Below are 7,062 nucleotides of genomic sequence, written 5' to 3'. Positions count from 1 at the left end.
AGCAGGAGGGGAAGAATGAAGGGGGGAAATTGGAGGGGTAGACGAACTATGAGAGATGATGGACTCGGGGAAACAAACTGAGGGTTCTAGAGGGGAGGGGGTGGGAGGATGGATTAGCCTGGTGATGGGTATTGAGAAGGGCACGTTCTGCATGGAGCACTGGGTGTTATGCACAAACAATGAATCATGGAACACTACATCTAAACCAATGATGTAATGTATGGGGATTAACATAACAAAAAAAATCTTCAAAAAATAAAAAATAAACGCATGGTGTCAGCCACAAAAATAAATAAATAAATAAATAAAATCTTAAGAAAAACAAAAAAACTATGGAACCAGAAAAGACCCTGAATAGCCAAAGTAATGTTGAAAAGAAAATCAAAGCTGGAGGCATCACAATTCTGGACTTCAAGTTGTATTGCAAGGCTGTAATCATCAAGGTAGTATGGTACTGGGGCGCCTGGGTGGCCCAGTCGTTAAGCGTCTGCCTTCGGCTCAGGTCATGATCCCAGGGTCCTGGGATCGAGCCCTGCATCGGACTCCCTGCTCAGCGGGAAGCCTGCTTCTCCCTCTCCCACTCCCCCTGCTTGTGTTCCCTCTTTCACTATCTTTCTCTGTCAAATAAGCAAATAAAATCTTAAAAAAAAAAAAAAAAGATAGTATGGTACTGGCACAAAAACAGACACATAGATCAGTGGAACAGAACAGAGAACCCAGAAATGGACCCTTAACTCTATGGTCAACTAATCTTCAACGAAGCAGGAAAGAATATCCAATGGAGAAAAGACAGTCTCTTTAACAAATGGTGTTGGGAAAGCTAGACAGCCACATGCAGAATGAAATTGGACCACTTTCTTACACCATACACGCAAAAAAAAATTCAAAATGGATGAAAGACCTAAATGTGAGACAGAAAACCTTCAAAATACTAGAGAACACAGGCAGGAACCTCTCTGACCTTGGCCACAGCAACTTCTTGCTAGACACATCTCCAAGGGCAAGGGAAACAAAAGCAAAAATGAACTATTGGTACTTCATCAGGATAAAAAGCTTCTGCACAGCGAGGAAACAATCAACAAAACTAAAGAGCAACCTATGGAATGGAAGAAGATATTCATAAATGACATATCAGATAAAGTACTAGTATCCAAAATCTATAAAAAACGTACCAGGGGCACCTGGGTGTCAGTTGGTTGAGCATCTGCTTTCAGCTTGGGTCATAATCCCAGGGTCCTGGGATTGAGCCCCATAGCTTTCTGCTCAGCGGGGAGCCTGCTTCTCCCTCTCCCTCTGCCTGCCGCTCCCCCTGCTTGTGTGTGCTCTCTCTCTCATTCTCTCTGTCAAATAAATAAATAAAATCTTTTTTTTAAAAAAAAAAAAGAATTTATCAAACTCAACACCCAAAAAACAAAAAATCCAGGCAAGAAATGGGCAGAAGACATGAACGGACATTTCTCCAAAGAAGACATACAAATGACTAACATACGCATGAAAAAATGCTCAACATCACTCGGCATCAGGGAAATACAAATCAAAACCACAGCAAGATGCCACCTCACACCGGTCAGAATGGGTAAAATTAACAAGTCAGGAAACAACAGATGTTGATGAGGATGTGGAGAAAGAGGAAGCCTCTTACACTATTGGTGGGAATGCAAACTGGTACAGCCACTCTGGAAAACAGTATGGAGTTTCCTCAAAAAGTTAAAAATAGGGGCATCTGGGTGGCTCAGTCATTAAGTGTCTGCCTTCGGCTCAGGTCATGATCCCAGGGTCCTGGGATCGAGCCCCGTGTCGGCCTCCCTGCTCAGCGGGAAGCCTGTTTCTCCCTCTCCCACTCCCCCTGCTTGTGTTCCCTCTCTCGCTGTGTCTCTCTCTGTCAAATAAATAAATAAAATCGTTAAAAAAAAAAAAAGTTAAAAATAGAACCACCCTCCGACCCAGCAATTGCACTACTACGTATTTATCCAAAGGATACAAAAATAGTCATTTGAAAGGGCACATGCACCCCAATGTTTATAGCAGCAATGTCCACAATAGCCAAATTATTGAAAGAGCCCAGATGTCCATCAACAGATGAATGGATAAAGAAAATGTGGTATATGTATACAATGGAATATTACTTAGCCATCAAAAGAATGAAATTTTGCCATTTGCAATGACATGGATGGAACTAGAGGGCATTATGCTAAGTGAAGTAAGTCAGAAAAAGATAAATACCATATGATTTCAATCATATATGGAATTTAAGAAACAAAACAGATGAACATAGGGGAAGGGAAGGAAAAATAAAATAAGATGAAAACAGGGAGGCAAACCATAAGAGACTCTTAACTGTAGGGAACAAACTGAGGGTTTCTGGAGGGGAGGTGGTTGGGGGAATGGGGTAACTGGGTGATGGGCATCAAGGAGGGCACTTGATGTAATAAGCACTGGGTGTTATACGCAACTGATGAATCACTAAATTTTACCCCTGAAACTAATAATACACTATATGTTAACTAAATTGAATTTATTTTTTTGAACATTTAGCATATTTAATTTTAATTCCAGTATAGTTAGCATACAGTGTTATATTAGTTTCAGGTCTATAATATAATGATTCAACAATTCCATCCATCACCAGTGCTCATCATAAGTGCACTCCCTACTCCGCATTACCTATTTTGCCCATCCTCCCTCCAGCTCCCCTCTGGTAACCACCAGTTTGTTCTCTATAGTTAAGAGTCTGTTTCTTGGTTTGCCTCTCTCTCTTTTTTTCCTTTGCTTGTTTGTTTCATTTCTTAAATTCCACACATGAGTGAAATCATGTGAAATCATATGGTACCTGTCCTCTGACTGACTTATTTCACCCAGGATTATACTCTCTAGCTCCATCCATGTCATTGCAAATGGCAAGATTTCACTCCTTTTTATGGCTGAACAATGCTCCATTGTATAAACATACCACATCTTCTTTATCCATTCATCTATAGATGGACACTTGGGCTGCTTCCATAATTTGGCTATTGTTAATAATGCTGCTATAAACATTGGGGTGCATGTATCTCTTTGAATTTGTATTTTTGTATTTTTTATAAAGATTTTATTTATTTATTTTAGAGAGAGCGTGAGTGACTAAATTGAATTTAAATTAAAAAGAAATTATTTTAAAGCCAGCTTTAAATATATCTATTGATATCTATCTTTTGATAGAGATTATGTTGAATCGTAGATCAATTTGAGGAGTATTGTTATCTTAACAATATATTAAGATAATTAAGATAATATTAACATGTTCTGATCCATGAACATGGGATTCCTTTCCATCTATTTAGGTCTTCTTTAATTTCTTCTAATAATGTGTTGTAATTTTCAGTGTACTTATCTTTCACTTCTTTTGGTAAATATATTCCTAAGTATTTCATTCTTTTCTTAATGTTATTATAAACTGAATTGTTTTCTTTATTTCATGTTCAGATTGTTCATTGCTAGTGTATAGAAATATAATTGATTTTTGTATATTGTATTTTGGGGTTTGGGTTTTTTTTTTTCTTTTAAGATTTTACTTATTTATTTGACAGAGAGAGAGATAGAGCACAAGCAGGCAGAGCGGCAGGCAGAGGCAGAGGGAGAGAGAGAAGCAGGCCCCCAGCCAAGTGGGGAGCCTGACGTGGGGCTTGACCTGGGATCATGGCCCAAGCTGAAGGCAGACACCCAACTGACTGAGTCACCCAGGCACCCCATTTTTGTATATTGTATTTTGTATTCTGCAACCTTGCTGATCTTATTCATTAATTTCTAATAGTCTGTGTGTATGTTCATGTGAATTCAGAATTTTCTCTATACAAGATCAAATCACATATGAACAGATAATTTTACTTCTTCCTGTCTAATTGGGGTGCTCTTATTCTGTTTTCTTGCCTAATTGCCCTTGCTAGAACCTTCAGTATACTGTTGAATAGAGTTGGTGAGAGCAGACATCCTTGTCTTATTTCTAATCTTAGGGGTAAAGCTTTCAGTCTTTCAACACTAAGTTTAATGCTAGATGTGGAGTTTTTGTAGATGTTCTTTATCAAGTTGAGGAAGTTCACTTCTGTTCCTGGTTTGTTGAATTTTTTTTTTTCACGAAAGGGTGTTGGACTTTTTCAAATACTTGTTCTCCATCTATTGAGTTGATCATGTGGTTTTGTTACAATACAAATACAATACAAATACAATCTTGTATTACATTGGTTTTCAAGTATTAAACTGATCTTGCATTCCTGGAATAAGTCCCACTTGGGTATGTATAATCCTTTTTATATGTTGCTAGGTTTGTTCTGCTAGCATTTTGCTGAGGATGCTAGCATCTATATTCATAAGCAATATTGATATATAGTTTTCTTTTGATGTCTTTGTCTAGTTTTGGCATCTAGATAATACTGGACTGCTTTGGAAAGTATTCCCTACTATACTATTTGTTTGGAAGAGTGTGAAGGGTGGATATTATTCTTTAAACACTTCGTAGAATTCAGTAAAGCCTTTTAGGCTTAAATTTTTGTTTGTGGGATGTTTTAAAAATACCACAGCAACCTACTTCTTTTAGGTCTATTCAGATTATCTATTTCTTGAAGTAGTTTCAGTAGTTTGTCTCTTTCTAAGGATTTGTCCGTTTTATCTAGGTCACCTAATCTGATAGCATGTAGTTATTCATGGTATTCCTTTATAATTTTTTTTATTTCTTTAAGATCTGTAGTAATGTCCCTTCTTTCATTCCTGATTTTAGTAACAGTCTTCTCTTTTTTTCTTGGTCAGTCTAGCTAGAGATTTGTCAACTTTGTTCATCTCTTCAAAGTACCAGCTTTTACTGCATTAATTTTTCTCTTCCTTTTCTAACAATAAGGTGGTTCTCGAGCACTCAGATGATACAAGCTGCTTGGGTCAGGGGAAGCTCAGACTGTGACTATTTCTTTGAGCAGCTGGATTCAGACTCAGCTGCTTATCTATTTCCGTCTAAATCGGGGGTCTCTCTATTTCAGTGTCTCCCTCACCCCCATAATCCCTGCAGTGATGTGACAAAGAAGACAGAAACCACACTATTACTTGGGGGCTATGAGAGACAAAATTCCATGAAATCCACAAACATTTCTTTTTTTTTTTTTTTTTAAAGATTTTATTTATTTATTTGACAGAGAAAGACACAGCAAGAGAGGGAACACAAACGGGGAGTGGGAGAGGGAGAAGCAGACTCCCCGCCGAGCAGGGAGCCCGATGCGGACTCGATCCCGGGACTCCAGGATCATGACCTGAGCCAAAGGCAGTCGCCCAACCAACTGAGCCACCCAGGCGCCCTCCACAAACATTTCTTAAACAAGCTCTCTGGAAGGGGGACGGGGATGAATATCCAGGAGCAGCTTCAGCTCTAAGCTCACAGCCTAGTTGGGGAGACACACATGTACACAACCAACGTGACCCCAGGCTAAACTACAATGAAGGCTGTGATCGAGAGTGAGCAAATGCCCAACGGAGGACACGGGGTTGGAGGGCAATCAATCTATCTAGAAGAATCAGGGAACAGAGGAGTTGTCATTTGAGGTAAGTCTTGAAGTATGGTAGGATTTGAAGGAAAAAAGACAAAGAAGGGAGGGGAGGTTCTTCAGTCAGAGAGAAGCTCACAAGCTAAGGCAGGGAATGGTAGAAAGTCAGGCCTGCCAGGAGCACAGTGTTCTGGAGAAGGAAAGAGTCTGGACAGAAAAGCTAGGGCCAGACTTTGGAGGTGGTTAAAGGATGTGCTGTGGAGCTAGAACTTTATCCTTAAGAAACCTGGAGCCCACCGCAGGGCACTGAGCAGGAGGATGACATGACCAGCCTTTCCAGCCTTTGTTGGAACTTGGGGCTGTAAGAGAAACCTAAGTTGGTTTACTCAGGCTGTCTGGTGCCATCCATACCTACAGAAGCAAGCAGAGCCAGCTGCCTTTACCACTGTTGATCACACCCTGCTTGGGACTGCCCCCCTCCCTAAGCTTCATATCACAGCACTTGCCTGATTACTTCCTACAACCCAGGCTGCTGCTTCTCAGTCTCCTTAGCAGGCTCCTCTTCCTCTGCACATCTTGTGTTGGTGTTCCTCAGAGTTCTGTTCTAGATGCTTTTCTCTTCTCACTGGACCACTTTCCCTTGGAGATCTTGTATGTTGCCATGGCTTCAATGACCACCTATGGACTGGGAAATCCCAAATCTATGTGTAACTTTCTCAGACCTCTCTCCTAATTTAGACCCATCAGATCTACCTACCCATTGGACATCTCCATTTAGCTGCTGTGTTCTTTAAAATTAGATCCAGATGTGAGTAGAAGGAAAACCCCAAGTAAAATGGCCCAAACAAAATAGGAGTTTATGTCTCTTTCAAAAGAGTCTAGAGATATTAAGTCCAGGCCTGGCATGGCAGCCTGGGAGTCATATCTCTGAAATCTGTCCCTTTGTCTCTATCCCCAAGCCACCATTCTCCTCCAGGTTAACTGGAACAGCTCTGTTCTTGCTCCTCTCAAATGCATTCTCACCATCTACACTGTCCAACATGGTAGCCACTAGACACATGGTGCTATTGAACACTCGAAACATGGCTCGTCCAAATTGAGATGCACTGTAAGTGTAAAATACACACTGGATTGTGAAGGCTTAATATGAAAAAAAGTGTAAAATATCTTAAGATTTCTCTATTGATTATATGTTAAATGATAGTATTTTTATATATTAAACAAAATATATTATTTTTAAATTTTTTACCTGTTTCTTTTTACATTTCTAATGTGGCAACTAGAAAATTTTAAAATACATATGTGGCTCACATTTGTGGCTCTCATCACATTTCCACTGAAGAGCACTGCTCCACATAAGACCAAAATGGATTTTTCTAAAACACAAATCTGAACAAGTCACACATCTTCTTAAATCCTGTCAGTGGCTTTATCTTTAGGATAAAGTTCATGCCACTCAGTATGGTTTCGAAAGCTTCATGACCCAGCCCCAGCCTCACCCTCCAGCCTCATCTTTTATCACCCCCCACCAGCCTAGAGGTGGTAACAAGTCCCTATTGTT

This window comes from Leptonychotes weddellii, chromosome 15, assembly GCF_054177405.1.
Source record: "Leptonychotes weddellii isolate Sample4059 chromosome 15, ASM5417740v2, whole genome shotgun sequence".
NCBI lineage: Eukaryota > Metazoa > Chordata > Mammalia > Carnivora > Phocidae > Leptonychotes > Leptonychotes weddellii.
Note: the sequence above shows the minus strand (reverse complement) of the source record.